At 33.4% G+C, this 23,790-nt stretch overlaps 2 long non-coding RNA genes across 2 annotated transcripts in view; one reads left to right on the top strand and one right to left on the bottom strand.

The window, feature by feature from the left end:
* The window catches only part of LOC143227237 (uncharacterized), a 108,841-nt gene that overhangs the window by 61,316 nt on the left and 23,735 nt on the right, over window positions 1–23,790 (top strand). Inside the window, exon 3 of the long non-coding RNA XR_013014953.1 lies at window positions 5,843–5,979. This is a non-coding gene — a long non-coding RNA (uncharacterized LOC143227237). The remainder of the gene's footprint in view (window positions 1–5,842; window positions 5,980–23,790) is intronic.
* On the bottom strand, window positions 5,032–22,122 carry LOC143227236 (uncharacterized). Its single transcript, XR_013014952.1, has 3 exons — window positions 21,866–22,122; window positions 5,837–5,994; window positions 5,032–5,510 (listed from the first exon to the last, which is right to left on the bottom strand). It is a non-coding gene; the product is annotated as an uncharacterized LOC143227236 (long non-coding RNA).

Below are 23,790 nucleotides of genomic sequence, written 5' to 3'. Positions count from 1 at the left end.
GATATTGGTAAAAGAGGAGGCACTGTTCTCGTAACCTTTTTGTTGTCACCACGTGGCGCTCTGATGGGAACCAGTAACATTTCTATGCTTAGTAAACTGCTAAGATTTTTCTACATATGTAAATAAGTACTGGCGTACTTCTACAAGTGAAATATTAGGGTATGCTAAATTACCGTTATCTTAAACCCTACGTTACAAATTCATTGTTTTGGTTTTGGTACAAACCTACACACGTTGTTGTTTTAGCGCTAAACTACACAGTGAGTTATCTGCGCTTTGTTCACCATGGGGAACTGAAATCCGGGTTTTAGCATTGTAAGTCCGTAAAGTTACCGCTGACCCACTGTGCGGGGGTACAAGTTCATAACAATAAAACATTTTCTTTTTCTTGGGGGGGGGAGTACAATCGTGAAATTCATTAACAATAAACTTCCGTAAAAATTACTGAAAGAGAAAAATTATCAGGTTAGAATGAACTAAATCGAAGGTTATAATTCAAGGCTGGATTTAAAAAATACTTTTAAAACACGTACACATTCACACAAACGTACGTATAAGGATTATTCCCCCAGTTTGTTTGTTGGTTTGTAATTAAACACAAAGGTACACAATAGGCTATCTGTGATCTGCCCACCATGGGTATCGAAACTAGGTTTATAGCGTTGTAAGTTCGCAGACATAGACTGCTATGCCACTGGGGGGCATTACCCCCAGATTCTTACATTTTTATACTGACTGAGATTAAATATACAAAATTATATACACTTGTAACAGTTAGCGGTGGCTGTTTGTTTGTTTAAGCGAAAAACCACACAGTGGGTTATCTGCGCTACATCTGTCGTGGTGATCGAACTCATAATTTTTACGTCTTAAATTTTGAAGCTTACTGCTGAATTACCAGGTGGTACTGTGAATGGAAGGACCACAAAAATATTATCTGTTATCTTCCTCTAAATTTAAAATGTTGTACTGAAGCCTAAAAAAAATATCTCTAATTCATCAAATGGTTGGACCTAATATTTATGTTGAATGTTTGTTTAACAAGATCTCTAAACTGTTATTTGACTGAAACTAGTTAGTTTGTCTCCGCTTATAACTGGCAAGCAATTGAACCGGTTATTACAAAACCTGACATATGCCTTTAGGTTTCCCAGAGGAGTGGCATTGAAGACGTTTAGATCTGTTCCCACTATGTGGTCCTCCGAGTGAATCCTGTATCCCCCTCTGTTTGCTAAAGGGGTACATCACCTATATAAAAGTGTACAAAAATTGCTGAAAGTGGTTTTAGAATTGCAGGGGGGAGGGAAACAAAGGATTTTTTTAAATAAATTGATTTTGAAACAATATTAGCAAAATGCTTTTTTTTTTCTCTTAAACCTATCGATTAGCAGGCGAAACTATTGACATAATTGCAGGCAAGAAAGAAAATAGTAACCTGGCCAATAAGCATCACATAGTGCAGTGAAATTATTCAAACAAATATGAATATTAGCAGTGCCTTTAAAAATAAGAAGGCAGCTGAACATTAACCGAATATATATTACAGTCAGAGCTGTGCGTGCTAGCCCTTCAATAAAACGTAGCTGGCGTTACGGCAAAAATTATACAGTGGCGAAACTACTGGAGTTTATATATTTATAAATATGTAGCTATCGTTACAGTAACTTTTAAAACTAATGTTTTCATGAATTTTTTTTATCAGTGGATAATATAGGAATGAAAAACATAAGTTTCATGGTAAAGAGAAATATTTCACTGCTACAATTACGTAATACAGACTTCTCAGATCAACCTATCCATACTTGTGAGTGATTGAAGGAAAGCAGCTAGGAACTAGACAGCCTTCAAAACATTAAACGGTAGTACTTAAAGAACGCAATGTTAAAAATAAAGTAATGTGATAATAGTAATAATATTGAATGAACGACAGCAACTACATTGCGTGTTTGTAAGGAAAGTGTAGTGTAAATGTTATTATATTCAAAATATCATAAAAATACCATATATAATGACATAATTATTAATGATAATATATAATTATTACAATATATATTGTAAGTGGCGATTTATAATACTATATTTGTCTGGATTTTTCTTAACTAGTCATCCGACATGAAATATAAACCAGTTAGTTTCTATGGTTGTCTTGTTTGTTAATTAAAACATGTTAACTAAAACGTTTCTGTTATAATTGTCTAGATCATGAATTTTATAGAACATTTAACAGTATTTATAAACTAATTTTTTATATTAAAATAAATCAAGAAACTTTCTAGATTTGTATTAAATTAAACTGAACATATAAACAGTAAATATTGTATGTAACACTATAATAAACAAATATAAAGAACGCTCTTTGTTACGTATAGCTCGTAAACCATCATATGAATTTATTTAATCTATTCTGAGTACTTCAAAAATAAATATTAAAAGTTATTAGCTGTTGTGAGACCAGATAACATTGTCCATCATAATTGTTTTATTTGCAACGACTTATCCCTTTTGAAGAATTATATAAAATTAAGTAATGAGTGTTGATGTGTAAGTATTTCGATTCTATGTATTTTTTAAAATTATTTTATTCCTATTTATGATTTACGTTATTATCAAATACGCAACTTTCGACACCTTTATATTTCTTATGATATCTGACATTACGCTCTATACTGTAAAGTATATCAAACCAAGTATTTGATTGAACTACTTGACACTCTTAAAATTCGTGTTAGTTTATCAACTTTATAAGGCAAATAAAACTTGTCTCTTGTTGAATAGTGTTCATTACTAGTTTTGTAATATGATTTTATTATTGATAGATTGAAATATTTGACATTGTTAGGCCTATACCAAGATTCATTGACGTTAGTGGTAAGCTGTAATAATAACTATAGTTTTTAAAACTGTGTTGCGCAGTATTCAGAAGTTATTCAATTTCGCAATGAAGAGAGAGTTTCAAAGGCACGGGTTTGCTGACGACAGTGCTCGTATAAATACAAAATATATCTTATGCAGAGACTTTATTTCAATACTGCCTGGCTTTATTGTCGTACTCGAACAACTTGTCTATTGGAATGAAGGAAGATTACGTCATTGAAAGAAAAGATACCGCTGGATTGTATTCATGTCAACAAAGTCCTAATGTAGTGGTCGACAGTCTGTGCCAGCGATCATTCTCATTTTCCATATTCAAGAGCATATTAACTCTCAGCTTGTACTAATTTGTACAAATCTCTGTACAACCTTTCTCTTTTAAGACTCGTACCCCGTAAGAGCTATGTCATAAAACAGCTTTATGGAATGATAACTGTAATATGTAACTTCAGCCTAAGACGAGGATTAATGCAAATTTACGAGTGCTTAAATCTTGTTCACAAGAACGTTAACTAGCTAAAGAACACTTGTATAAGCTTAGTGAGGTGCAACCTGAATATACATACATTTTGTAAAATATTTTCTACTCATAGAAATACTTGGTGTTAATAAGTGTTATAAAACGTTTAGTTTAAGTATTAAACAAACCAGTCCGGCATGGCCAAGGGTTTAAGACACTCGACTTGTAATCCGAGGGTCGCGGGCTCGTATCCCCATCACACCAAACATGCTCGCCCTTTCAGCTGTAGGGGCGTTATAATGTAACGATTAATCCCACTATTCGTTGGCAAAAGAGTTGGCGGTGGGTGGTGATGATTAGCTGTCTTCCCTCTAGTCTTACACTACTAAATTAGGACGGCTAGCGCAGATAGCCCTCGTATAGCTTTGCGCGAAATTCAAATCAAACAAAATTGACTTATAACTTAACTTTGCATAAATAGAACGATATTTTATACTTTTTTGATTTAAAACAACCATAATTTACAAGTTTGATACAAAAACAGTTATTAAAACAAAATAAAACATATTTTTATCACATTATTATGTCTGTATTGCTTAATATTTTATATGTACATACTAGCGCATAGACCGTCAAAAATTACGGGGAAATTACTACCATCCTACCCCACAGTATACTCTAACCTCGAATTTCATATTTATCTAAAATAAACAAATTTTGCAAAATCAAGTTTAGCCAACAAAAATGTAGTCGAGGAAGTCAAACGTCTGTAAATTTCTTTATGGGCCAATCACAATTAAAATCATTCATGAAATGAATTCGTGGGGTGTTCACAGAATAATTATTATATGAAAAAAAAAACAGTGCGTTTTGGTAACAATACGTTCCAACAATGGTTTTTATGACATGGCACTTATCAAGAAAAGTATAACCTATTATTGTTCTTTGTCTATGTAATAAAAATATGAAATGAAATGCATAAACAATGAAATTCGAAAAATGTTTGTTGATTTCATAATTTAGAAACTAAAATTAAAAACGTTAGTGATATGACGGAAAACAGCTCAATTCAGAAACGATTTAGGCTTAAAACTGAATCGATGTTTTTACCTTCACGATATATTTTATGTAATTGGCTCTAGACTATGTCATCCCACATTACGTTTTTGTTTTAGGCAAACACTCATTACACTTTATAAGGTTTCAAGATACCCTTCACAGCTATCTTGCATCTCCGTCACTAAAATTGTAATGGGCAGACAATAATCGGACTAATCTATCTGGATAAAGCTTGGCTCTTATGACCCTTCCTTTTTCGAGAAATAAAGTGTGACGTGATACGACACATATTGGATTTGATACAGGTTACGATTAAATAATTTTGAAAACAGACAGCATGTAAATTTTTATACAACAAAAAAATCACGATTTATTTTGTTTATAACCAACAATCTCAAATCGATAGTAACAAAATGTTTGATGAATAATTAGATACGTTTGTTTAAATAATCAAACAATTATTTCAAAAGTTTGATTTTGATCTACAATTTATTCATTCACGTATACAATATACAACATAATTAATAAATAATATACAACATATTAATATGCAATATACAACATATTAATCGTAATTTTTTAAACAAATTATTTCAAAATTCGTAATATACATATTGAAACGTTATTCCAAAGGCGGAAATTTCACAATATTTTGATCTATGATAAACCATTAACATTTTTATTACAGTTTTTTAAAAGTAGTTCTAATTCACCATTTTGTTAAGCCCATACATATTGTAAGATAATTTGTGATATAAGTCTGTTAATGAAATTATGTACAATTTTTCTTTTAATTGTTTTCATAAAAGGAATAGTCAGGTGTTTTTTGTTGTTGTTGTTTTTTTGTATATCATTCTAATAACAGTCTATAACACTTCTCCCCTAACTTAATTAACTTTGATTGTTAAACTGCTGTAAACACCAATAATGATACAGTTTACACGTTCTTCCTAAATTAACTTTAAAATCATGTTTATTAAAAATTAACTTGTAACACAACTAAAATACATATGCGATTCATTGTGAGTCCACAGCTTGGACAGCAATAAATCCATAAAATTACAATCCAGGGTTCAATTTCCCGAGGTGAGCACAGCAGATAGTCCACGGTGGAGTTGCTCTAAAGTTTTAAAACACACACACAAACAAAATCAATTGTTGTATTACAATACAGACACTACATTTAGAATATAGATAATTAATATATACATATGTATATATTAATATCACATAACAAGAGAAAGTAGGCATAACACAAGTATTTTGAATGGGGAATTATCACAATAATTTATTATTTAATAAAACATTGACATTCTTGAATCTAGTTTCTTTATAAATAATTATAATTCACCACTTTATTTTCCTCACATGTATTTTAATTATTTTAAGTTGTGGAATATACTGATCTCTTAATGCCTTTTTCATCAATTGCCAATTATTACCTACCTATAGTTGTGTTGCAATGAGGATACATACAGTTCACTACCAGTGAAAAACTCGACGTGTGATCAGCGAAGAGCTAGCTAGCTCCCCGTTAAATGAATGTACCAATATCTACTCGAAAGTAATTCTTTCATCGTGAATCCTAGGTAAGATATCCAGTTCTAGATAAGAGAGAAGACTTAATATTGCTTGTAAGTTTGTCAGACCTATATATATATATATAAATCCTTATTTGTAAATCTGTTTGCAATAACAGTTATTATAAGTTGTATTAATGTTTGTATATTAAAATATATTTGTATTAAAAAAAGAAACATGTATGTACCAATCCTGTTGGCAAATATCAAAAATTGAATACATATCGACATTTAATTAATTTTAAATATAAATTACAATTTAACTCAGTTTCAGGTTATTTGAAATTATAATACGTAATATAACACAATTCATAATCAGTTGGCAGTTATTACTTCTCATTGTATTGCACAGTTCATTATGAGTTACCATTTATTACCTATCATGGTGTTGCAGTGAGGACACAGCTCATTATCTATTGCCAATTATTACCTATCATGGTGTTGCAGTGAGGACACAGTTCATTATCTATTGCCAATTATTACCTATCATGGTGTTGCAGTGAGGACACAGTTCATTATCTATTGCCAATTATTACCTATCATGGTGTTGCAGTGAGGACACAGTTCATTATCTATTGCCCAGATAATCCTCATGTAGCTTTGCGCAAAATTCCAAAACAAAACAAACAATCATTATCTATTGCCAATTCTTACCTATCATTGTGTTGCAGTAAGGACACAGTTCATTATCTGTTGCCAGTTATTACCTATCATTGTGTTGCAGTAAGGACACAGTTCATTATCCATTGCCAGTTATTACCTATCATTGTGTTGCAGTAAGGACACAGTTCATTATCTGTTGCCAGTTATTACCTATCATTGTGTTGCAGTAAGAACACAGTTCATTATCTGTTGCCAGTTATTACCTATCATTGTGTTGCAGTAAGAACACAGTTCATTATCTGTTGCCAGTTATTACCTATCATTGTGTTGCAGTAAGAACACAGTTCATTATCTATTGCCAGTTATTACCTATCATTGTGTTGCAGTAAGGACACAGTTCATTATCTGTTGCCAGTTATTACCTATCATTGTGTTGCAGTAAGAACACAGTTCATTATCTGTTGCCAGTTATTACCTATCATTGTGTTGCAGTAAGAACACAGTTCATTATCTATTGCCAGTTATTACCTATCATTGTGTTGCAGTAAGGACACAGTTCATTATCTGTTGCCAGTTATTACCTATCATTGTGTTGCAGTAAGAACACAGTTCATTATCTGTTGCCAGTTATTACCTATCATTGTGTTGCAGTAAGAACACAGTTCATTATCTGTTGCCAGTTATTACCTATCATTGTGTTGCAGTAAGAACACAGTTCATTATCTATTGCCAGTTATTACGTATCATGGTGTTGCAGTGAGGACACAGCTCATTATCTATTGCCAATTATTACCTATCATGGTGTTGCAGTGAGGACACAGCTCATTATCTATTGCCAATTATTACCTATCATGGTGTTGCAGTGAGGACACAGTTCATTATCTATTGCCCAGATAATCCTCATGTAGCTTTGCGCAAAATTCCAAAACAAAACAAACAATCATTATCTATTGCCAATTCTTACCTATCATTGTGTTGCAGTAAGGACACAGTTCATTATCTGTTGCCAGTTATTACCTATCATTGTGTTGCAGTAAGAACACAGTTCATTATCTATTGCCAGTTATTACCTATCATTGTGTTGCAGTAAGGACACAGTTCATTATCTGTTGCCAGTTATTACCTATCATTGTGTTGCAGTAAGAACACAGTTCATTATCTGTTGCCAGTTATTACCTATCATTGTGTTGCAGTAAGAACACAGTTCATTATCTATTGCCAGTTATTACGTATCATTGTGTTGCAGTAAGGACACAGTTCATTATCTATTGCCAGTTATTACCTATCATTGTGTTGCAGTAAGGACACAGTTCATTATCTGTTGCCAGTTATTACCTATCATTGTGTTGCAGTAAGGACACAGTTCATTATCTGTTGCCAGTTATTACCTATCATTGTGTTGCAGTAAGGACACAGTTCATTATCTATTGCCAGTTATTACGTATCATTGTGTTGCAGTAAGGACACAGTTCATTATCTGTTGCCAGTTATTACCTATCATTGTGTTGCAGCAAGAACACAGTTCATTATCTATTGCCAGTTATTACCTATCATTGTGTTGCAGCAAGGACGCAGTTCATTATCTATTGCCAGTTATTACCTATCATTGTGTTGCACTAAGAACACAGTTCATTATCTGTTGCCAGTTATTACCTATCATTGTGTTGCAATAAGAACACAGTTCATTATCTATTGCCAGTTATTACCTATCATTGTGTTGCAGTAAGAACACAGTTCATTATCTGTTGCCAGTTATTACCTATCATTGTGTTGCAGTAAGGACACAGTTCATTATCTATTGCCAGTTATTACCTATCATTGTGTTGCAGCAAGGACACAGTTCATTATCTGTTGCCAGTTATTACCTATCATTGTGTTGCAGTAAGGACACAGTTCACTATCATTCACATTTAGTTTATTCTACCGAAATGCATCATGAAACTGTAGTGATTACACACAAAAAATAACAGTTGTGCATTGATTATACAGCAAAATTTGAAATTGTGCAACTCCTGCCGAAACAAAAAACAGCTCAATACAATAACTTTTAAAAGGACGTTAAACAAAGCTAATGTAATTACAACAATTGAACAATTTTATTTTTTTATGAAATACCAATAAATAAGTTTTTAGATTTCATAATTATTATAATAGGCCATTAATGAAAGTGTCTGATCAGTAAACATTACTTGCCAAGCAAGTTATAGGCCAAGTATGTCTGACTTACATTTGACTTTATTAAGTCTACAAATTCATATTTTTATGAAGCAGTCAATCACTGATTACACATTCTTATGTAGATTATGCAAAATACATTGCCTTAAACTCTGTACACTATAAAATTAATTGTCATATTGTTCAATTCGTCAACACCACCAGGTTTCACTGTACATATCAAATATAAGCTGGGTAAACATCAACTTTCCATATAAAAATTAAATATAGTTCAGAGTCTTGGATTACATAAATCTAAACTGCATACATTCATTAAATAAGAACTAAGTATGGCGCACTACTTAGTTTCTCACTCACTTAATTAACTGTTAATAACTTCATACTTAACATGCTATCACTGTTGATATTAATTAAATTCTTATACTACCTTAATAGCGAGATATGAAGCCTGTATTGAAAGTGGTTTTCACTGATAATTCTCAGATTATACTTGGTTGAAAATGTTATACTAGAGAACAGTTGGCTACTACGTTATAAGACTTAGGTTAGTCCTAAACTAAATCCACACACCAAGCTAACCATGCAAGTAATCTCGTTAATAAAAGCGTAATAATAAAACTAGATATATTAAACAATCTAGCCAATACAGTTAACGAAAATAATGTTTAAAAAGAAAAGAATGTACTTTATTTGAACTTTATTAAACTTCTTTTGAAGAAAGAGAGAATGGGTTTAACAAGCCGACGAAAATTAAGCTTAAAAAATACATCATTGTCTATCAATGACACATCCTTATACCCACCTATTATCTGTAACCTTGAGACTCGTAATTTTCAGATTAAGATAGCGTGTTGTGAATAGAGTATTTAATATCTAGACTAGTCATTATTCGTGTCATTTTACTTTCCAGACGCCTGGTTTTTAAGCGTGTTTGGGTTACTAATTTTCGTAATCAGTTTGAAGGCTTGTTTCGTCTGATGTATATTTATGATGACCCTCTCTTCAATTTGTATGGCTTCCCACGTATAGAATGTCGATATGCTTATTTTGAAATAACTAGTTTCCTGTCCAAATCTGAAAGATCTGTACACATCCAAGTTTTCTACTTAAAACTAAAGGCAATTCTTTACTGGTAAATTCGAAATGTTTTCAGGTTTTCCATGTTGAAAAATGAAGTTTTTATAAATAAATTATCGTGGTCATAACATATATGTAGTTTCACAATCAAAACATGCTTATACAAAGACAGGTTTCTCTTGACAATGACTATACAGCTTTTAAATAGTAAAAAATCCTATCAAATACACGATTGCATAAAAATACAATGTTCTATGCTTCAAAGACATGTCAGTGAAACATTAGAGACACTGACCTTGCTTAAATTGTTAATACCTTCGGGTTTGAGCAAAGTTTAATGAAACTTTGAGGATATTGGCTTTGCTTGAGTTATTAAATTATTTGTGTTGCAAGAAGTAGTAATGAATATTTTATCACTATTATAAATTTTTGCTTAATATACCACTTTATCATTTAGTACTTCGAAGGAAAAAAATAACTAATTCTTAAATCCTACTAAATCTGTACCAAGATAAAATTAATTAAGATTTGTTTTATCATAAACAGAGAAACAAAACAAGCTTCACGAGTTGGAATAATGTCATATTTTGTTACGTGGTAGAAAGCACGAAACAATTAAATGTCATAATTATGTGTTATGCTATGATTTATACTGGCTCAATCTCGTATAATTTTTGTGTGGATCGGGAGTAGCTTAATAGTTAACATGCCTACCTGATGGGTTCTGGTTGGTGTCCCATTATTGCAGATATGGATTTCGCGGTTTTTGGTCTTTGATGCGCTGTAGGAGTGAGTAACTTTCAAGTCTCTCTGCCCCCCCCCCCACCAATGGCATAGCAGTATGTCTGCGAATTTCGATCGCTAGAAACCGGGTTTCGACATCCGTGGTGTGCAGAGCACAGATAGCCCATTGTATAGCTTTGTACTTAATTACAAACAAACAATCCTTTTAATAATTGATTCATAATCGAAGAAATAAATATTGTTTATTGTCCTAATTAACTTGACATCTTATATGCCCTTCCCAACAACTTAGCGATTTATAATGACAGTAAAATTAGGGATTCGATCCTCTCGGTGTACACGGCGCATATAACCCATTGAGACACTGTTGATGTTCGTATAAAACGGCTATGGATGTAACAAGAAAACATGAAATTATTGAAAAAATATATATCTATAAAAAAGAGACTTTATAACCAATTGTGAGAAAGATTTGCTCTTCTTAAGTCCCCAGTCTGAAGGCTTATGACTTTAAAAACCGAGTTTCTATACTCGTGATAAAATAATAACAGTCCATTGTGCAGCTTTGCGCTTCACAACAAAACAAACAAAGCAATTCTTAGTATTTACACATTGAGAGTATTATAAGCAACGCAAAAATGTTTAGAAGCAGATTATTCTAAAATTCTGCATTAATGAAATATTTAAGTTGTACATTCTATCGGGTTGAAACTAAACGATTTTAAGCAATTAACGTGTATTAACATTTATGAAAGGTAAAACAATTCAAATGTTATTTTTATTTTCTATCTCACACATAACAAAATGAAAGCACAAATAGTTCTCAGTACAGCTGTTTGGAATCCAATGATACTGTTATATTGAAAAATATATCAGTTTAACAACCAAATCACTATTTGTTCTTAAAACTTATTACAAAATTCACGGATGCTAATACATGGTGTGAAGGATAAAACAGATTGGAGTGAATGAACAGAAAAATTAGCAAAATCACTGTTTTGTGTTAAGCGTGAAATTCTGGTAAATCCTTTCAATACGTCAAAACAAAACAGGTTAAATTTTATTTGGTCATTTATACAAGGATATTTCTAATGTGGGTGACAGTGCTACCGTTTTATTTGAATTCTAGGGCCCGGCATGGCCAAGCGTGTTGAGGCGTGCGACTCGTATTCTGAAGGTCGCGGGTTCGCATCCCCGTCGCGCCTAACATGCTCGCCCTTTCAGCTGTGGGAGCGTTATAATGTGACAGTCAATCCCACTATTCGTTGGTAAAAGAGTAGCCCAAGAGATGGCGGTGGGTGTTGCCGTCCCTAATTTAGGGGTTGTAAGACTAGAGGGAAGGCTAGCACATATAGCCCCCAAATAGCTTTGTGCGAAATTCAAAAATCAAACAAACAAACATTTGAATTCTAAAAAAGTTGTATTTAACAATAATAATAATTAATAAGCATCAAATGTGAATTTTTCAAGTCTTTTATATCTTACCAAGAATTCTTCATGTTTGGTCTAACACTTCATTACAATCCACCAAATCAATTTTTAGTATGAGAAATTTGACATTTTTTTTCTTTTAATTTTAAATAAAGACGTGCTGTAAATTATCCGGTGGTAATTTCAATTTGAGTTAACTGCTAATCGTTAAAAAACATATATTTTATGAGACTATTCTTGTTTAAAAGCGTTTAAGTTTGTGATTTTGTGTTTAACACTAATTTATAATAAATAAACAGTTTATTTTCACAAACGTTACTCTGTTTTTGTTTTAATCAAGGAACACTCAAGATCCAGATACGACAGTTTGTTCTTGGTACTAGTTTGATTTTTCTCAAACAGATTTTTTTTTTACTTCTAGTTGTCAGTTAGATCCTTCTAAAATATATCTTTTATATCTCTCGACCTCTTGCGGACTTACAACGCTAGAAACTGGGTTTTGATACCCGTGGTAAGCAGGGCACCATAGCCTCTTGTGTAGTTTGTGTTTCACCACAAACAAACATGTATCTCAAATATTTTGTTTCTTTTTCCTAAATATCTGTTTTTTACTTCTTAATTTCCACAACTTGGACTAACAATTGTCTAACTCTCTTCTCATAACACAAAATGTTTTTATAGTTAATGATATCGAATATATTTGGTTTTCGTGATGACCAAAAACCCATTTGAAGTAACAAAGATGTTAACCTGAAGATGACCAAAGAAGGTCGAAACGTTTCTCTGCTTTATTGGTAAAAGTGTTAATACCAATACCAGCCGTTCTGAGATACATATTTGATTTTGTGATACGGACTGAAAATGCTTTTAAGAACGTAATTCTTAAAACTAGCGAATAATATTTAAACAATTTTATTGATTCGCCTTTTTTGTTTTGTATCATTTCTTAAAGATGTGGCTTTGAAATTCCACTTGCATCAGAAATAGGATATGTGTAACTCTCGTTTATCATTTGTTTTGCTTCTGAAATAGGCGTTTTTCGTTTCATTCTCTTATAAACCAGTAATTTTAAGAATGCTTAATGAACTTATTATTTCTTCTGCGTTTGGAAAGGGGCGTTTTGCAGTTATCTTTATCATGATATAATAGACGCATAAAAACACACTTAGACTAGACAGATATGTACAGAAAGAGACGTGATAGAGAAGGTGAATATATATCTCTTCCCCTTTCCTCTCCCCCCCGTTCTTCAAGGGCTTGTGTGTTCTCGTGCTCCACTTTCTCCTTGAGACAACGTTTTACCTTCAATTTTCAAGGCTTGTCGACCATGTAATTCTGCGGTTATGGTCACAGTCGAGGCTACACTAACTTCTGCTTTTTTCTTCTTTTTTTTCGCACGTACCTTTATCCCAACTGGGTGTGTTAACCACGATGGCCATAATCTTCAAGGAAATGGGGCATGCTTCTTGAAACATGCAGTTCCAATAATTTCATTTTCTCTCTTGTGTTTTAATGCGAAAGGATGTTCAATATAATATTTTATGAGTCAAATATCTAACCATATTCGTGACCGTACCATTACACGTTTCTTCGTATATGGTAAATTACGAGGGTATTAAAGAAAACTCTACAATTATATCATCCTATAAATAAACGGGGTTTTTTAAAGTGCATTTATTTAGTTATATATTTCTTAGCTTATTTTATGATTTTTAGGCTTAACTTTCATTTGGAGAAAGATATTTCAATAATGTATTCAATTATTTTTTTCTTGTTCAAATATCTGAATAAGTTTGGTTTGGTTTGGTTTTGAATTTCGCGCAAAGCTACACGAAGGCTATCTGCGCTAGCCGTCTTTAATTTAGCAGCGTAAGACTAGAGGGAAGAGAGCTAGTCATCACCACTTGTCGCTAACTCTTGGGCTACTCTTTTATTACCAACGAATAGTGGGATTGACCGTCACATTATAACGCCCCCACGGCTGAGAGAGCGAACATGTTTGGTGCCTTAACCCACCTTCCCATGCCGTGCTGTGATTTTGTAAAAAAATGAGTTTTCACTTAAACTATGAACCGTCAACATTGAATTTCTTGCGAAAAGTGTATTTGAGTTTGCGTGCAGATAAACAGCAGATGGAATTCGGAAATTTTAACCTGAACAGTATCTTACGAGCATATGATAGAATTCACCCTACTCTTAGTTGCTGGTCAAAAGGAAAGCAGTCGGAAGCAGCACCCGCCACAGTTAGGACTATGCTCTGCTCTGTGAACCGAATAAAGGAACTTAATGTCGCTTTTGTAATTCATCCTCAGCTGAAAGTATGAAACAAATTTAGTGATATGAAATCTCGAACTCTTCGATACATAACCTGATCCATACTGTTTCCATCAGTAATGTTAAAGTAATCTGTAGCAAAAAAAATAGTAAGTTAACAAATATTAGATGCCAGGATAAGAACTAATGGCTAGTTTACCTGAGAATGACAGTTTAAATCTTACATAAAAGGAACAATCCGAAACATGTACTGCACATATTATTTCAAATATATACGATAATAAACAACTAAGTTTAAAACAATTAACGCCATTTTCTTCTTGTTGTAGTTGTTAAATATATCCTTGAAGTTATTAATATGTAGCTAAAGAACTTTAAAAATAAATAGTGGTTTTAACTCAGTTTTTATGGAATACTAATTATGCAACAAAATCATTTTTAATAACATGCAAAATTCAAATGGCTAAGTAAAAATTAATTTATGAAATAATGTTACAAAAAGTTCCATATCTGAGCGAAATATTTTAAAATGTGAACACAAACTCTTCACAGAAATAGTTAGTTACAAACAGCTATTCCATAACACCTTGAATATACCTTCCTTGTTGGATACCATAACACCTTGAATATACCTTCCTTGTTTGATACCATAACACCTTGAATATACCTTCCTTGTTGGATACCATAACACCTTGAATATACCTTCCTTGTTGGATACCATAACACCTTGAATATACCTTCCTTGTTGGATACCATAACACCTTGAATATACCTTCCTTGTTGGATATCATAACACCTTGAATATACATTCCTTGTTGGATATCATAACACCTTGAATATACCTTCCTTGTTGGATATCATAACACCTTGAATATACCTTCCTTGTTGGATACCATAACACCTTGAATATACCTTCCTTGTTGGATATCATAACACCTTGAATATACCTTCCTTGTTGGATATCATAACACCTTGAATATACCTTCCTTGTTGGATACCATTACTTGATTACAAATTTGTTTCTTGTTTGATATTCCAATATTTTCCAATGTAATGTTCTGTTGAAATATTTTAAATGCTTATTTGTTTTGTTATTACACACAGAACTAAAAGAAGGGCTATCTGTGTTTGCCCTTTCAGCCGTGAGGGCGTTATAACGTGACGGTCAATCCCACTATTTGTTGGTAAAAGAACAGCCCAACAGTTTGTGGTGGATGGTGATGACTAGCTGCTTTCATTCTAGTCTTACACTGCTAAATTACGGACGGCTAGCGCAGATAGCTTTCGAGTAGCTGTGCGCAAAGGCCCGGCATGGCCAGGTAGGTTAAGATGTTCGACTCGTAATCTGAGGGTCGCGGGCTCGAATCCCCGTCATACCAAACATGCACGCCCTTTTAACCGTGGGGGGTTATAATGTGACGGTCAATCTCACTATTCGTTGGTAAAAGGGTAGCCCAAGAGTTGGCGACGGGTGTTGATGACTAGCTGTCTTCCCTCTAGTCTTACACTGCTAGATTAAGGACGGATAGCACAAATAGCACTCGAGTAGCTTTGTGCGAAATTCAAAAAACAAACAAACAGCTTTGCGCGACATTCCAAACAAATAAACAAAAAAACTTGTGCGAATAAATCTATCAAGAAAGAGAATAAAGTGAGACTGCTAAATTATAAATAAAACAATCCATAAATAAGAAATAAATATTTGATTACCATCAGTTTAAACAGTAGTTTTAAAAGTGTACGAATTACTCAGACCTCCGCAGATTAAATTCTGATTTTGTTTCTTTGTTTGTTTTAGAGTAAAGCCACATTGGAATATTTCCTATGTCAACCGCAAAGAATTAAACCTCAGATTTTAGCGTTATACGTTAACTAACGTACTGTTGACCCCCCGATGGACTGATATTGAGTTAATTTTTTACGATGTTGCTCATAACATTAATTGGTTCCTCATATTTTGAAATAATTATTAATTCTTGGCATTACTTTATGTTTAAAAGGTATTTTAAACATTTTGTCTTCTAGGTTTATTACCTGCAATTAGCATGTTATATTTACGTTCTTTTTCCAATTGTTAATGTATAATCGTGTAACAATACCTGATTTTTGACTTATTACTCCACGAGTGTTCTCGGCCACGCAAGATCATCTAGAACATATGCTTTCTTGGATGTCCGTTGACATTTGCAAACATCCAAGAGAAAAGCAACCAGTATCTGTCACCTGCAGTATCGAACACTTCAAATTAAGATGCTTGACCATTTGTCCTACATGTATAAATCAAATTTTTCGTGTAAGAATTTAAGCTTTGTCGACTACTTGAAAAAATAACAACATGGTGTTTGATATGTTTTCGTTTTATTCCACAGACCCAGATTTAAAACAAAAAAATCACTGGGTTAACAGTAAGCTTTATCGCTTATAATCCTAGAGTTCAGTGTTCGATTCCCCTTATGGACGACAGTATAGATAGCCCATTTTTTTAGTTTTACGCTAGAATAAACATTCATCATTTCGAGAATTGTCGTCTGCTCAAATTGTTATTGTTTCCTTACCACACATATATGATATAGATGTGTTAAACTTTAGAATTCACAGACAATGATGCAAACGAAATAAACAACGAAAATCCTATGGGAGTGAAATAATGCTTGAAGCTCTCTTTAAACTAAAAACTAAGTTTTTATTAACACAATGGCGACTTTGGGATTTATATATTTTCAAAAAAAACAATTTTCAAGTTTGTAGAGCAGGAACAAAGACTTGTGCTTGTCTATTTATCAAAAACAAAAAATAAAACAGTCATCTTTAAATTCAAATGTCACTCACCTACCTTGAGTTATAAGGTACTTATCAGGTTAAATATATAATGGCTCGTAAATTAGCATTTATGTTAATTATAAGACCAGCATTGGTTTTAGAACAACTTCAGAATAAATTTGTAACATTTCTTAGAATACCGGAATTACATAGAATTGAGACAAATAGATAGAATAAAAACACATCTAAAAAAAAGAGGTGAAAAAATTCATAAATATTTTAAAATTTCTTAAATTGAGAGATATTTAACTTCATTTTTGTTTTCTTTTGAAAACAAGCTAGTTAATGTAACTTTGTTGTCTTTAGACGAGAAAAAGGTACACGCGAAGTTTTCTTACCCTGCCATATTGAAAATTGCTTTAAATTATTATGATTTATTCCTTGAATAATGAAGAAACTTTTCAGTCGTAAGTGTTTTGTGTATCTTAACTTGAACGTCAACCATGGAAGAAAACTGAAGACAATTTAATTTGAAACAAACTTGAGTTTCAATAACCAATTATTAATAATTTATCTTCGTTGAGTTTTTGTAAACTATGGGTTGACGTTAGGGACTGCCCTACGCAGATAACTCTTATATAACTCTGTACAAAACTTCTACAGAAACAAACTAATCAAGGTCGGTGTCAGTTTTTAGTTCTTAAAAAATTCGAAGATCATAAAACAGTGGGTCATCTTTAGACGTTTCCTGCCATTTAAACTTTTATGTATTTTTCTAATGAAACAAATTTTCATTTCATTCACTAATATCTGAAGATATTGCCAGGAAGTTATACGTATACGTCCACAGATCTCAAACAAAGAAGAGAGACAGGACAGGAAGGCATCATGGTAGAGATAATGAAAAGGAAATGGATGTAGATGGGTAATATGCTAAGAAAAAAACAGGACAGCATCATAAAAGAAGCTGGGTTCTGGACTCTTGATATGTCAAGAAGGGAAAAGACTCAGAACGCTATGTGAAAAATAAATTGAAAGCCAAGACAAAGATGATCTGGAGAAAGGCTCAAATAATAATCCAAGATAGAGAGCGCTGACGAGAACTTGTGGAGTCCTGATGCATCACTTGGCGCGTAGAAAATAAAGTAGCTTGTTAAAAAAATACCATTGTTTGAGAACAAAAGACAGCCGTGTGTCGTCTCATTGTTTGCTTTTCACACATTTCAAGAGCAACTTGTAAAAGTGTCAAAAAGTATGTATATCTTCATCAAGAACCTAATTTTGAATTGGCTCATGTTTAGATTTTGGTTAATTATTTTGTGGTAAAAAAAGAATAATTAAAATCAGTGCTCTTGCTCTTTAATCTGTTCGTTTGTTGTCAAGGGCAAAGCAACACAATGGGCTATCTCTGTTGTGCCTATCACAAGTATCTCAATCGTATTTTGAGCTTTCTAAGCTTTCAGGCTAACCTCTGAGCCATCGGTATCGTATCCTAACAGTACATGGTCGAGTGCGTCATGTTAAACCGAGTTTTAACAGGCAAATTAGCAAGTCTCGTGACAATCACAGCCAATGTAAAGATGCAGTGCAATGACATGCATCAGAGGTACATTTTGATATCGTGTGATGCTGCCTAGTTAGTATAATATTACCTAAAATTGACCGCTTTGGGGAAAAGTATATAACAACTATTTTCAATGCAAAATATTCAAAAACTTCGATCATAAATATATGTTCTAGTCGGGAATATAGCATTTCTAAAATGGGAACATCCCTTGCAATTAATGGTCACTTTAGATTACAAGGACCCTCCAGAAAAAGACTTGCAACAAGTCATATTTTTGCCCTGTTAATTATAATGTTGCGTACTATAACAGGTGAGAATCCATGAATAATGTCAAAAGCTGTCCACGTGTCCCAGACAATAGTACGCAGCATAACCAAGAAGGATCTCCCTCTGTGAAAAAGGACAACAGGATATGGAATCGCTAAAATAATTCTTCCAGCCATACTTCCCGTTGTACCGTCATATAACTCAAGCAGCTGAATAATGAAACTGGTATTCATGGTAGTCCGTACGAAGAAATACAGGTCAAATCAACAGATGCAGTGAATGTAGATTTCCATGCAATTGGACTCTTGAAATGTGCCCTGGAAAACCGTTCTCTACGTACAGTAGATGGATTATGGAAACAGAGCATAGTGAAATAGTGTGCTTTGTCAAACTGCACCGCCGTCAGACAGAAAATGATCGTACGTGGCGCCATTGGTTGTAACAAGAGTGGTGCTATCTTCAATGTTTTTCTATTCTTCATCAGTGATTTCAACATTGCTATCATGTTTAGCATAAACTTTGCTAACTGAAGTAAAAAAAATACATATCTCTTTTGATAAGATAATTTAATTTAGGGCCGATGTTTTAGAAATGTTTTAGGACGCTCTTATAAAATGAAACAATCTGAATTCTTAAATTTTACATTTTTAATGCCAACAATACCAAAGAAGAAATCTTGAGAAAAACAATGCGAATTATGGAATCTGTTTCTTTCTCTCAATGAAGCAAAGTGAATTTCTTATAAATGTTTATGTTCTTTTATTGATGAAACCAAAATAATTATTTTAACGAGTTGATATTGTCGTATTTTAATGATATAAACGTATTGTTCTAGGTACAAGAGATTTGATAGTAAACTGTAAATTCTTACGACTTATTTTTTTAACATCGTGACCTTACTCTTTCATTCCAGTTCAAATGTGATTGGAATGTTTCATACAAATACAAAAACTGGATGTCTCGTGTCAGTTTATGAACCATATGAGTAATTGTTGCTATTATCTCGTTTTGTTTGGTTTGTTCCGCTTCGGAAAAGTGAGTCACTTTTAGTCCTAAGATGCATGAGTCTACAAGAAATATAGAATCCGCAGCACCTCTATAGGATTTCACAATTAAGCCACGCCCATAACATTATTTTCAGGGAAAAATTAAAACGTGAGATTATTAATAATCATTTTAAACCTTGACCTCAGTAAAAATATGTCCCTACCAAATCAAGAGATAATTACAAGTAAAGCACTTCTGTATTTTGAGTCATTTCCAAAGAATTGTACCTTTAACGAAGAATAGAGGTCGTTGTAGATACTTTTGTAAAATACTTTATGGCTAGTTTAGTGCTTGATTCACCGTCACTAAACAAGAAGAGAATGTTATAAATTACACTGCAAATAATAGATAGACGAACAAGTCAACTGTAATTAAAGCGTAACTTCCATTTTAAGAATTCCCTATAACGCTTTTCTTCCAGAAACACACGAAGTTTTGCAAGTTTGATAGAAACAGTGCACAATTTTTTTTTAATATTTGAAATTTACGTTAGAAATAGTTTTACAAATTTCAGCATGTTTGAAAACATATCTGAAGGGTTCCTTTTTCTTCAATTTTGCTAAGATTTAGATTAATAAATGTATCCACCACATAATTGTGGTTTTTATAAGTCTAATAAATATCTATCAAAATATTTAAATAAGGCCATACGTACAATAATTGGGAGTCATGCTATAATACTGAAATTAATTTTAAACTCATTAAAATAATAACAATGGAAGAAGACTGAGGTAGTTGAACGTCAACAACTATTTAAAACCTGGTAGGAACCAGATCGGTTACGTTAATTCATTTACCTTTGTACTCTAATAGGTCAGCTGTAAATGTACTGATTTAGCCACGCTAAACTCCACAGTTAAATTCTAGAAGCGTAGGGGTTTGGTTTTGGTTTATTTTGAATTTGGCGCAAAGCTACACGAGGGCTATTTACGCCAGCCGTCCTTAATTTAGCAGTGTAAGACTAGAAGGAAGGCAGCTAGTCATCACCACTCGCCGCCAACTCTTGGGCCACTCTTTTACCAACGAATAGTGGAATTGACCGTCACATTATAACGCCCACACGTGTGTGACGGGGATTCGAACCCGCGACCCTGGGATTATGGGTCTAGTGCCTTAACAACCTGGCCATACGGAGCCATCCCCGTAGGGAACAGAGTACAAATACCCCATTGTGTATGTAGATGACACTAAAGCAAACAAATAAAAAAGGAAAAAATTAACCATTATGTCCGCGCCTAGTGATTAGAGTGCTCGGACTGTGAATCTAAGGACCCATGGTTCGCGGTTATTGTCGTTTTGTGCCGTTTGTTTGCCATGAGAGTGGTAGTGAAATCCTATTGTTCGGTCAGATAAGAGTAAACCTAATGTTCTCAGTGATTGATGTCGTTATTCTCTACTCTGTCAGTTCAATACAGAAGACAACCAATCGCAAATACCCTTCTATCTAGTTGTGCTCGAATATTCTGGCTCAAACCTTAAGTATTACAATTACAACGTTCGTTTGTGAAACAAACAAGAAAACACCTTTACAGGAGAAAATAAAATGTGTTTTTAAATTTCTGTTGTTGAATAGGGTTTAATATCCATCAGTAAATTTGGCTTCTTAGGTCAAATAAAAGTGTAAGATGAAACAGATCTTAACTCATAAGTAATTCCGTTATCACTTACCCCTCTGTATGTATGTATATAAATATTTATTTACTCTTTACACGTCATTTACGTCTTTCTAAAAATTGGCCAAGAATGAAGTAGCCCCCTAGTAGTACAGCAGTATATCTGTGGACTTATACCGCTAGTAACCAAGTTTCGATACACGTGGTGAGAAGAGCACAGATAGCCCATTGTGTAGCTTTAATAACAAACAGCAACAGACTGACATACCAAGACTATTAAGGTTTTGACGAAACAGTTTAAACACTAGTATACATTTACAAAACTAATCTCACTTACTGTATTGGGAAGTACAGAAGATATTTTGGTACAGTGTACAAGAAGTAATGAAAATGAGTAAAAGTACTTCAGTTCCAAAAATCATCCTCTGTCAAATCTAAATGAGAGGTTTCCAAAATTCAACTTGTTCGTACATCATATGTGGTCAGGTTAAGTCTTCAAAAATCGTGAGGAGAAAGGAACAATCACTTGTGATCACCCTGTAGTAGCCCCTCAAACCTTTCCTTTATTGTAGCCTGTGACACGTTTTAACCCTAGACACGTCGTACGATAAAAAATTTGGAAAAGAGAAAACGTGACCTAACGAACAAGAAAATAGCTTGTTTGACCCGCCTGCATCCTTGTTGGCATCCTTCCAAAACATATTGACGTCAAAGACAGATCCCTGAAAACATTAAAGGATGTGATCATGCCAATTAAGTCACCACTTCCAGTCGTAACACGAATGTAATTTCCGGTCAAATTCATAACTTAAAAATCCAACAACATCAGTGTAAAATGTATTTGTTCTAATTTAATAATTGGTGTTATATATGTGTGTGGATCATTAAAAAAAGATTTAACAGCTAACACAAACATATCAAGTTTGTTCGATTCATTCTTTCCAGTTCGGGTCGTAACCAGGATGTTTGTAATTTCCGGTCAAATTTTTATAATTTAACAAATTACATCATTAATTTAAAATATCTTTTGCATTCATTATAAAACAGTACCGTAAATGTATTAGTAGCTAATGCAAAAACAACCTTGTTTGATTCTTTTAATACTAAATAACTTGTGAGGAAAAGGAATAACACTGGGTTGGAAAATTTTCCCCAATTTCTTCTTTTATGCTTTCACTGAGGATTACAGTTACCAACTATTGGGCTATACTTAGTATATTGTTCAGTATAAAGTTAATAACTGTAAAATTAAAACATAATAAAAAGAGAAAGTCATTTATTGATCTAGCGTTATAAGTATTTTTATTTGACTTTCGCGCAAAGATACACGAGAGCTATCTGCTCTAGCCGTCCCTAATTTAGCAGTGCAAGGCTAGAGGGAAGGCAGCTAGTTACCACCACCCACCGCCAACTCCTGGGCTACTAGTTTTCCAACGAATAGTTGTAGAGACCATCACATTATAACCCCCCACTGCTGAAAGGGCGAGCATGTTTGTTGTAACGGGGATTCGAACCCACGACCCTCTGAGTATGAGTTGCGTGCTTTAACCACCTGGCCATGGCGGACCAGTATTTTTGAAATTTACAAATAACAATATAAATAAATGTAAATAATTTATTAAAATCGGTATCTAGTTAACACTCGTGACTTAAATTTTATATTTCCCTTTGGAAGCTAAGAGCTCCTTTATTACAGTACCGTTTGTTAAGATAAAGTCGGATATTAAATTTCTTGAATACAACTTTAAAAACTGATCAGATTGTGTGTTTTTCTGTGCTGATTCACATACTTTTATTCGTATGTTAGTTTCGACAAAAAAGAACCTGATAAACTTACAAATCAATGTTAACAGTCTTGCAAGACGTAAAACAATATTAGGTTTGATTTGGCATGTATTATCAAACCATATAATGTAATGTACTACACACAATTTCGTTGTTTCTCTTGTACTCTAATAACAGCACGAAACACGTATGTCAAACCTAAAAATAAAAAAGTTTTTTTCCCCTCATGAACCTGAATAGCTTTTATGCCTATGTTATAACCGGCATGGGCAGGTAGTTAGGGCGCTCTGCTCGTAAGTTTAGGGTCGTCGGTTCGAATCCCCGTTACACCAAACTTTCTCACCCTTTTAGCCGCGGAGGAGTTACAATATGTCGATCAATCCTACTATTCGTTGGTAAAAGAGTAGCCTATGAAATGGCGGTGGGTGGCGATGACTATTTGCCTTCCATCTAGTCGTACACTGCTAAATTAGGAAC

Source organism: Tachypleus tridentatus, chromosome 9, assembly GCF_004210375.1.
Source record: "Tachypleus tridentatus isolate NWPU-2018 chromosome 9, ASM421037v1, whole genome shotgun sequence".
NCBI lineage: Eukaryota > Metazoa > Arthropoda > Merostomata > Xiphosura > Limulidae > Tachypleus > Tachypleus tridentatus.
This window is presented reverse-complemented; position numbering and strand designations above follow the sequence as displayed.